Source organism: Bos grunniens, chromosome 13, assembly GCF_055505025.1.
Source record: "Bos grunniens cultivar Pamir isolate PY7600 chromosome 13, Bosgru_T2T1.0, whole genome shotgun sequence".
NCBI lineage: Eukaryota > Metazoa > Chordata > Mammalia > Artiodactyla > Bovidae > Bos > Bos grunniens.
Window position 1 is genome coordinate 45,656,167 of NC_141177.1, and position 10,827 is coordinate 45,666,993.

General features: G+C 45.0%; 1 long non-coding RNA gene across 1 annotated transcript; it reads right to left on the minus strand.

Annotated features, from left to right (window-relative positions):
- Positions 1–4,242: 4,242 nt before the first annotated feature.
- LOC147360913 (uncharacterized) lies at positions 4,243–9,671 on the minus strand. The gene is made up of 2 exons (XR_015139491.1): positions 5,714–9,671; positions 4,243–4,643 (listed from the first exon to the last, which is right to left on the minus strand). It is a non-coding gene; the product is annotated as an uncharacterized LOC147360913 (long non-coding RNA).
- Positions 9,672–10,827: the final 1,156 nt, after the last annotated feature.

Below are 10,827 nucleotides of genomic sequence, written 5' to 3' on the forward strand. Positions count from 1 at the left end.
TCAGTTACACTGCCCGAGGGTGTGGGAGCTGGGTGTTGACCCACCAACCCCTGTTGGCCGGAAGGGAGGGCCCAGGACAGCCCTCAACCGAGAATCGCAGGTGCAGGTGGGCTTTTGGACGCCAGGCGTGGAAACGCATGGAAGCAATAGGGGTCACGGGCAAGAAGCAGGGTGCCAGGGCCGCCTGCATAGCACACGTGCCTTGTGTCCTGGCTGAGTCACTTAAGAGTTTCTCACTCAGAGATTGCACTCCTGGGTTGGGCTGCAAAAGCAGAATCAAATGTCACCACACAGTTCCTTGTTCAGCAGTTAATTAATGAACTCGCCTAACATTTACTGAGGGGCTTTCCTGATGGCTCAAGCGGTAAAGAATCTGCCTGCAATTCAGGAGACATAGGGGAGGCGGGTTTGATCCTGGGGTTGGGAAGATCACATGGAGATGCAACAGCAACCTGCTCCAGTATTCTTGCCTGGGAAGTTCCATGGACAGAGGAGGCTGGAGGGCTACGTCCATGGGGTTGCAAAGAGTCAGACATGACTGAGCGACTGAGCACAGATGCACATTTACTGAACATACTCTGTGTGTGTGCCAGGCAGAGTGCAGTGCTGATAAGGGAGAGTTTACAAGTTTATTAATTATCTCAATTATCATAATATAATGTCCCGTAATACACATATGTGTATTCTCCTGTGCATAAATGTGCACTCGGGTATCTGCAGTGTCACATCCTAGGAAACAGAAATTACTTGAAACCAGAATCTTTACAAACATTTTTATGTTGCCTATAGGCATCTCTTTTTTTCTAATAGTCCAAAAGTATTTTTTTGCTTAGCCAAATAAGAAATTACTCCTTCTCCATGTAGATGCTCCAAAATACATTGTAGACAGTGAATAAATGTGCTGAAATGGATTATTGCATCTCCAATCTGGTAAGACAACCACACATCATTACAGAAGATTAATAGTGTCATAAATTACACCCTCTCCCTCAGCACCTTCAAGACAGGACTAAGTGCAGGAGGGACCACCAACTTGGGGGGGATCCTGCTGAGCCTCGTCTGGTCAAGGCCCCTCCTAGAAAGCTCCTACCCCATGCTCAGGCCCCCCACCCCACACTGCCGAGATGCCCCCATCCGCCAGCCACCCGGAAGGATGGGAGAACTGGAATGTTGAAATAGCTCCTACCCAGGCCTGTCTCAGCCTCTGAACTTCCGGCACCAGCTTGTGCTGGCTTTGGCTTCCTGTGTGAGTATTCGGAAAGGTATAAATCTCTGCTGAAGGTGGGGGCTGACCCCCGGGAGCAGATGGCAGGGGAAAGTGTGCAGAAGGCACAGGTGGCTCTAGAAAGTATAGACATAAGGTGGCAATTGTGTTCAAAAAGGGGCAGGCCAGGGGACACTGCTTTTATTCAGATTAAGTATTTCCAGGATGGCCTGGGTGAGAATGAGGAAGTATATGGAGTGGCCAAAGCCCTCCACAAGGCTCCCTTTGGTGCCACCTTGGAGAGAAAAATTTCCAGAATCCTGGGTTCTGGTCCTAGAGAGACATGCTGGCAGAGCAGGGGTTAATGCCTCCTGGTCTGCTGTCCTATGAGGCCAGAATGATCCACTCCAGACTGAGGCAGGCAGCTTGGGGGAAAACTGCCTATCACCCAATGAATCAGCCATCACGTTGAATCCAGCACCTTCAAAGCCTGAGATCAAGGCCAAGGCTGGGGCTGCAGAGAGTAGTGAGGAGGGAGGGGGAAGCAGGTTGCTAAGAGAGAAGCCTAGTTCACTCTGCCTGAGTAACAGGAAGGGTGATACTGATGACTGGGGTGGGTTGATGTGCTTGGCACTCTCTGGAATGAGAAGCTAAGGGGAGGGCTTGGCCTGTCCTTCTGCGTACCCATGGGGATGAGGGATCACTGCTTCGCAAGGCCAAGCCCCCAGGTCTCAGGCTGCACTTCCAGGGTGCACAGACAGTCCCCTCTTCTGCTCTCCCCACCTCTGCCCTCCTCCACCCCTGACCTCCCCCGCCCTTCCCAGTGAGGTCAGGTTGGTGTTGAGTCACTTACAGGGCTTTGCCCTGCTCAGTGCACCCAACTCCAATCTCTGTCAGAGCCGGTGGCCCCTTCCCAGCCAAATGGAAATCAACTCCTCTGGAAGCTAGGTACCCTCTCTCAGGTACAAAGGGCTAGCCTATCCCACTTGCCTGAAGCGGGAGCCAGTTCTGTGGTACCATTATGCTCTGATGCTCCCCTGAGATCCAGGCTGAGGACAGTCTCCAGATGAGAACACTTCCAAATTCATGTTTAACTTTCTTCCTCTTGTCCTGTCTCATTTCCCTCACTCATCAACTCCCAAGAGCACTCCTTAAATAAATATAATAAACAAATAATCTCTTAATTAAGATTGATTCATTAATCTTAATTAATATCGATGAATTTAAATTAAGATGTAAAATAAATCTCTTAAATAAGAATCTTAAGTAAGAACCTCTAGAGCTTCCCTGGTGGTCCAGTGGCTAAGAATCCATCTTGCAAAGCAAGGAACACCTCTTCAGTCCCTGGTCCAGTAAGATTCCAAATGCCTCGGGGCCACAACTATTGAGCCTATTCTCTGAAGCCTGCAAGCTGAGCCAATTACTGAGCCCACGCGCAGCAACAACTGATGCCCACGCACCCTAGAGCCCGTTCTCCACGACAAGAGAAGCCACTGCAATGATAAGCCTGCACACTGCAACTAGGGAGCAGCCCCCACTCTCTGCGAATACAGAAAGCCCACCCATAGCAGCAAAGGCCCAGCACAGCAACAAATAGTAATAAAAATATAAATATTAAAAAAATCTCCATTGCAGACTCTGTTCTAGGGACCCCACCCTATGAGAGCCTCTTGTTATTCATAATTAGCGTCAGTCACAATTTATTGCCTCAAAAATTCAGCTTTACCCAGTACCTGAGTGAGTGAGTGAGTGAAAGTCACTCAGTTGGGTCCGACTCTTTGCGACCCCATGGACTTTATAGTCCATGGGATTCTCTAGGCCAGAATACTGGACTGGGTAGCCTTTCCCTTCTCCAGGGAATCTTCCCAACCCAGGGGTCCAGCCCAGGTCTCCCACATTGCAAGCAGATTCTTTAACAGCTGAACCACAAGGGAAGCTCAAGAATACTGGAAGGGGTAGTCTATTCCTTCTCCAGCGGATCTTCCCCACCCAGAAATCGAACTGGGGTCTCCTGCATTGCAGGTGGATTCTTTACCAACTGAGCTATCAGGGAAGCCCACACAGTACCTAGTACCTTGTAATGCATCCCTTTCTTTTAAACTGAGTATTAGATTCTGTAGTTTGCACAAAGCACTTTGACCAATACAGTGATTCACACCAAAAATAGTTGCAGCGATAAACGCTCAAGGGACTGAGAGTCTGGCATCCTTAGGGGTGAGATTGGTCATCCTCTCTGGTTGAGTTTGAATGCAATGAAGATCCTATTAGTAGTAAAGGATGATATGGTGAGGACTATTCATTTCTTGATTTCATTTTTTAAAATAATATAATGAGAACCCATGAGTTTGGTACTCATCCCAAGAGCTAAACTATTATCAGTAACTTAGGTCTACCACGCACTTCTCTTCCATCCAATACTCATGCCTCCCCTAGGAGGTCACAATTATCTGAGGGTTTTATCACATATGTTGATGCCTAAATAAGCTATTGGTTTTTTTATTTGCTTTTGATCTTAGTGAAAAGAGTAGTCTTTTGACACTTGCTTTTCCACTCAAAATTATAATTATGAAGATTAGCCATGTTGTGGCACAAAAAGGAATATCATTTTCATTTTTACTGCTGTGTGGTATTCCATGTGTGACTACACCACAAACTATCCATTCTGTGGTCGATGGGTGTATGAATTGTTCTTTTCCTTCTCTCTTACAGTCAGTGTTACTGGCAACTAGTTTGTTCTCTGTATCTGCGAGTCTGCTTCTTTTCTGTTATGTTCACTAGTTCGTTGTATTTTTTTAGATCCCACCTGTAAGTGCTATCATACAATATTTGCCCTTCTCTGTCTGACTTATTTCACTTGCATAATGCCTTCCAAGTCCATCTATGTTGCTGCAAAAGGCAAAATTTCATACTTTTTTATGGCTGAGATGTGGTATACGCCACATCCATAAAGTTGTATTTTCTGTACCCATTCATGTGTTGATACTTACGTTGCTTCCACATCTTTGCAATTATAAATAATGCTGCTATGAACATTGGGATGTATGTATCTTTTTTAATTAGTGTTGTTTTTTGGGGGGGATATATACCAAGGAGAGGAATTCCTGGTTCATGTGGAAGTTCCACTTTTAGTTGTTTGAGAAATCTTCATACTGTGTTCCACAGTGACTGTACCAATTTACATTCTCATCAACAGTGTACAAGGATTCTCTCTTCTCCATATCTTCGCCAACATTTTTTATTTATGTTCTTTTTTGATGATAGACATTCTGACAGATTTGAGATGCACCAACAATGTAAGGTTATCCTGGCTTTTCCTCATCCTTGACTTTAAGATGTATGGTTTGGGGACTTCCCTGGCAGTCCAGTGGTTAAGACTCTGCATTCCCAATGCAGGGGGCATTGGGTTCAACCCCTGACTGGGGAATGAAAATCCTGCATGCTGCAGAGCAAAAGAAAACCCTAGTTGAGTCAATAAAACTTAATTTTTCATAAAAGTATGTATGATTTTGAAAAGACTGAAAATTAAGTTTATCATTTTTAAATTTGAGGGGTGTATGTGTATAGAAAGTAAAAGATATCTGATTGCTTGTATATCTGATCTTTTAAAAAATTTATTAGAGAGTAGTTGATTACAATGTTATATTAGTTTTTATCTTAATAAAATAAAAATAATACCTCTAAATTCTGTCTTATATTAGTTAAAATACATTCAATTAAAATTTTGAACTAAAATATCTTCTATTATTTCTTTTGAGGGGAGAAAGGGACTGATAATACCAAGAATTGAAAAACATATGAAGTTTTTGTGATAGTGTGTATTGGCTGTGGTGTACTGGTAACTATTTAACAACTGGCTCACTAGGAAAGAAAGTGTGATTTGTAGAAGTTGCCAATTTCTGTGGGATAAATACTTTTACCATGGCTGACTCTCACAATTTGTTGGTAGGAGTGTAAATTGCTACAACCACTTTATAAAACCATTTGATGATATCTGTAAAAGTTGGATGTATGCAAATGCTGGGGAACAGCAATCCAAACCCTAGGTATGTGTACCAAAATATTTATATTTTCTGGTCATCAAAAACTGAAAAACTAGAATGAATAAATAGTTGTGTATTCATGCAATGGAGTACTATACGGCAATAGAAACAAATAAGCTGCTTTTACACCTAACAACATGAATGAATCTCACACACACAAAAGCATATATACTGTATAATTCTAACTATAAAAAGTTCAAAACCAAGCAAATCTACTGTGGGGGATCAGCAGTCAGGGTAATGGTTGCTTTGGGAAGGACAGAGAAGGTAGTGATCAGGAGTATCTTTCCTGGATGGTTCGTGTATGGACTGAATGTTTGTGTTCTCCCAAATTTATGTTCAGTTCAGTTCAGTGTTTATGTGTTAAAATTTCTGTGTTGAAACCCTAACCCCTAATATGATAATATTGTTACCGAGTCCAAGCTCATACTGCTCACCACATGACAAGTATCCCAAAGAACCATCTTACCCGAGTTAGAATTCAGGCTTCTTTTATACTGAAAGGGTAGGGGATGTGGCTGGTTGTCGCAAACTTCTTGGTGCTGACCAGACCCCAGAGGGAATGTGATATCCTTTGGTCTTGTCCACTCTAGGTCTCGTCACCATATTCCTATAAATCTCCAAAAGAGAAAAATTAGCTCCATATGAATGTAAATTGTGATATCTTCAATAGTCCAGCCTGGGAGTCAGAGCCCTGGAAAGGAGCTATGGTGTGTGTTTCAGGCTGTAGGCAGCATTCCTTTCCAGGGTGCAGAGCCAGCAGGAGTAGGCACAGGAAACAGAGCACACAGGTTCGAGCTAAAGCAAGAGCTCCAATATGGAGTCAGGTTTGTTCTCTGTTACATTGTGAGGTGGGACTTGGGGGAGGTACGTGTGTGGGTTTAGATGAGATCATGAGGTGAGGCCCCCATAATGGGATTAGTGTTTTATGAGAAGAAACCAAAAACTTTCTCTCTCCATCGTTCTCTCCCTCTCTCTCTCCCTTCGTCCCTCCCCACCATGTGTATGCACAGCAAAAAGGTAACTTTCTGCAAGCCAGGAAGCCAGGAAGAAGGCTCTCACCAAGAACTGAATCTGCCAGCACCTTGATCTTGGATGTCCCAGCCTCCAGAGATGTTAGAAATAAATGCCTGAAGTTTGAACCTCTCTGTGTATGGTATTTTGTTATGACCTGAAGAGACTAAAACAGTTATATTTGCACAGATGTGCTCAAGTTATAATGGTGCATTAATGAGCAATTTCAATTAAATTTTATTATACTAATCGATTATTTGCACACACAAAACCAAAAACATCTTAACATCATTATCAGAATAACTCAGCTTTTTCAATGTCTCTTAATTCATCTTACTGTGTTCATAAATGAAACAAATTTTACCTTGGCCAGTTAAACACATAAAGACAGTTTTGCCAAGAGCAATTTAGGCTCATAGTAGAACAATTCATTTACAAACTTAAGAGAAGCCATTCAAGCAAACAAAATATTTTCTAAATCCCCAGATACTAATTTTTAACCAAAGAGCTCTAAATCCAATTGGATCAAAGACAGTTTCTGGCTGGAAACAGAGTGTGGTACCCTCTCAGAAGGAGAAAAAGTTAAACACATATTTAAAGACAAAAATATTCACCATTAAGTTGAAATCTCTAACTCATCTCCTCTTACATGCCCTTCCCCCCAAACCCTTCTATTTTCTCATCCTGAAAAAAAATGTACTTTTGTTTACTGTGGGCATACTATCTCTTGGTCCTTCTCTTCTTTTGCTTTGTTTTGTTTTTTTTAAATAATGGCAAAGCACTTTTTATTTCTTGTTCCGGGTGAATCAGGGGAATCAGCGGAATTAGAGTATTTCTCAGTTTAACTAACATCTAGAATCACCCAGGCAGTCATCCAGGTCTGCTTGGAAAGTTACTGGCTGTGCCTTATTTAAATCACCTTAGTCCATGTCAAGCGAGGGGAGAAGTTCCTATCTCCACAGCCTTGGGTTTTCTCACCTTTTAAATAAAATCTTTGGGTTATTGCCATCAACTACTCGCACAGCTTTCTTCTCTAATCATTTCCTGATTTCTGCATGGTGAAGTTAGGCAAAGCTGCATAGCTCCCAACACGCGCACACACACACACACAGTGTTTCTTATGGGCTTGCTTCCCAAACACTCTGAAGAGGGAACCCCTTGGTTAAAACAAAAACAAAAACCAACTTGCCTCATCGTCTGATATTGTGTAAATTCACAAAGTGTCCACTAGAGAGCACTGTAACCCCACCTCTGATGCCAAATTCCCCAAGGGAAACTTCCTCCTCCTGTTCAACCCACTCACATGCTTTCATCTGCTTATTCCTTATACTGAGCACCTAAGAAGCATTAGGTGATATGAATAAGGATATAAGTAGCACACCTGTCTATCTATGCCCCTTGTCTCGCACCCTTGGCCCTAGGGCAAGATAAATCTCACAATGCAGGCATTCTTTCCCTCAAGATGTGTGCAACTGACAGCAGATGTATTATTAGTGAATTATTGATTTGACTGTGCTGTATCCCTATCAATGCTTCAGGGAAAGTTGAAAGGTTGAGTCCCGTCGTGGGTCATCATCCAAACAAAGAATTTGTCAACCATGGCAGTCCTAGCTCAGGACAAGGACAAGTCTAGATTCTTTCTAGGCTTAGTTCTGCTCATCACCAAGGTCCCTTCCTCCCTCCTACCCCACCCTTCACCCCAGGACCAGCTCTTATTGTTTTCTCTCACCAAGAAAATCACAACCATTCTCTCATTAGCCCACTCAAGAAACCAGATGACTAATGGTTAATGCAATTGCTTTATCTTAGAAAAAGAAAAATGAGCAACTCTTTGTAATGAAAATGCTTCTGTGAATGCATCTTATGAACATATACAATGTTGCTTCTTTTTGCACATTTAAAAATAAAACCTGATATATCTAAATATAAACATTCAAGATGGTGGCAGTGAAGGAAGGGTGCATCTTTTTAAACCAGACTGCCTTGATCCCATCTTGGATTTGCAAGTTACTGAACCTCTGGGCATCAGTTTTCTTAGCTATTAAAAGAGGAAAGTAAGAGTTCTACTCCAGAGAGTTGTCATGAAAAATTTGTCATTGTTGTTCTTTAGTTGCTAAGTTGTAGCTGACTGTTTGAGACTCTATGGACTATAGTCCTCCAGGCTCCTCTGTCCATGGGATTTCCCAGGCAAGAGTACTGGAGTGGGTTGCCATTTCCTTCTCCAGGTGATTTTGCTAACCCAAGGATTGAAACTTGGTCTCCTGAATTGTAGGCAGATACTTTACTGCTGAGGCACCAGGGAAGTCTTCATGGAGAATAGAAGAGTTAGTCTATTTACGAGGTATTCTGCAAAATGTGGGTGGTCAAGTGACCCAGGCTTAGCCAATCAGAGCCATTTCTTAGGGATTTATAGATATTTGTCTCTTTTCCTCAGAAATAACTACATCTGCATGATATGAAAAGACCGGCTGAGAGCTGGGACCTGGGACCCTTGGCTGCAATGCTCACATCTGGACAAACATTCCTGGAGCAACAAAAATACAAAGAAACCATAAGGCATGAGAAATAAGTGTGCACATGCAGTTAGGGCAAATTATGGACAAGATATTAAAAAGGCCAGAAACCCAACTGCCACTTCTAAAGAGCTGGGAACAAAAGCGGGGGTCAGGAACAAAAGCAGGGTATTCCACATGCCACCTGCACTCAACACCAACTCGGGGTGGGCAAACCACCCAAGCCACCCCTCTGGCCCAACCCCTGGACAGAGCCCTAAGTTCACCCCATATACGGAACCACCTTGCCCTCCCCGCTCAGGGAGCCAGCAAGCGAAACTTATTTGTTTTCGTGTCCCCTTGCTGCAGTAGAAGCCCCAGTAAAGTCCTTGTGTGAATTTCTTGTCTGGCCTCTTATTTTTTATTGAGTAAGGAAGGCCAGTACTTTGGCTAACTGATGTGAAGGGCCGACTCATTGAATAAGATCCTGAAGAGGGCAGGAGACTGAGGGCAGGAGGAGGGGACATCGGAGGATGAGATGGTTGGATGGCGTCGCCAACTCAATGGATGTGAGTTGGATGTGAGCACACTGCGGAGATAGTGAAGGATACGTGTGCAGAAGCCTGGTGTGCTGCAATCCATGGGGTTGAAGAGTCAGACACGACTTAGGGACTGACTCACAAGGAAGGCCAAGAACCCTGGTTGGTAACTATAAGACAGGAGCGCTTTTGGCCACGTGGTTTCCTGATGGAAGAAGGCTGTCTGAAGTAGAAACTGTAACAAGAAAGGGAGAGAACGTTTGAGTCACTGAATTTAAACCTACCCTTGTTTTCTCCAGGCCTGAGTCAAAAAAACGATACCTATTCTGTGCCAGGCCCAATTCCAAACACTTGACAAGAGTCAGCTCAGCAATCCCAGCACTCCAGAAGGGTACTGCCTGCGTACTCCACGTTAGACATAAGAAGATTCACCCAGAGTCGCAGAAGGCAGGAGCTAGGATTTCAGCCTGGCAGTCGGGTTTCAGAGTCGGCCCCACATTTAGGTCTTTGTGTGGGACGGGCCTGTGACGTGGCCTGTGGAGCAACATCCTGGCTCTGCACGCTACGCGCTAATAGCACAGCTTCCCCTCAGATGAGACGACCGAACGCATCTCCACACACAGCCGAATGTCCCTGGAGGGGAGGGACAAACTGCCCTAGTCAAGAACCACTGCTGTCGCTCCGGCCGCCCAAGAACACATTTTAAATTGCTCTGAGTCACCAGATCCTGTATTAGCCACAAACTCAGAGTCACCCTATCTGTGTGCCAAGTACGAACAGCCCAACGTCCCTCAAACCTGGGCCACCCGCAATGCATTGCCACCGAGACCCTGTGCCGTCTAAGACCTCACATCACCTACCAGTCTGTGTCTCCAAAGACTTGCTGTCACCCACGGCCCTGTCACTGAGGTCTGTGTAGCCCATTTCCTAGTGGTGTCCGTGCCCCTCTGTCAACCCACCAGGGTTTCAGGGAGTCGGGGCCACAGGGCTCTTCACAAAGACAAGGCACGAAATACACGTGGAGTCGGGGAGACCAAAGCACAGAGGCACCACACAAGGCAAGGTGGGCAGAGGAGTCCCAGAAGCAGAGAGATTCACAGAGAGGGCCGGAGAGAAGCCTGACCCCCACGGGGCCACAGCTGGTTAGGCTACATGGGTCACTGGAGACCTATCAAGGTCCTCCCGTGCTCACCTCTGGATTAGCCTTAGGGGTGGAGAGGCTCGAGTTCCGAGGTAAGGAGCTTAGACCCAGCGTGACAGCTCATCGGCTGCACAAGGCCTCTGTCTAGGTCACTGAGCCCTGAGCAGCCCCCACCTCGCACAGTCACTCCTCTACTCCTCCCATCAGGCACTCAGTTGACAAGGTCCTGTCCGTAATACGGCTCAGCCCACAGGGGCAGAGGCAAGGGGTCAGCCCCTCCCTGCCTCCCTTCCTACTCTGCCACCAAAATGCCCGATGTTCACCAGCATCCAGAGTGCTGGGGTGGGGCGGGCCTGGACAGAGAGCCTGAATTTCCCCTTGGACTGTGTTGGCAAGG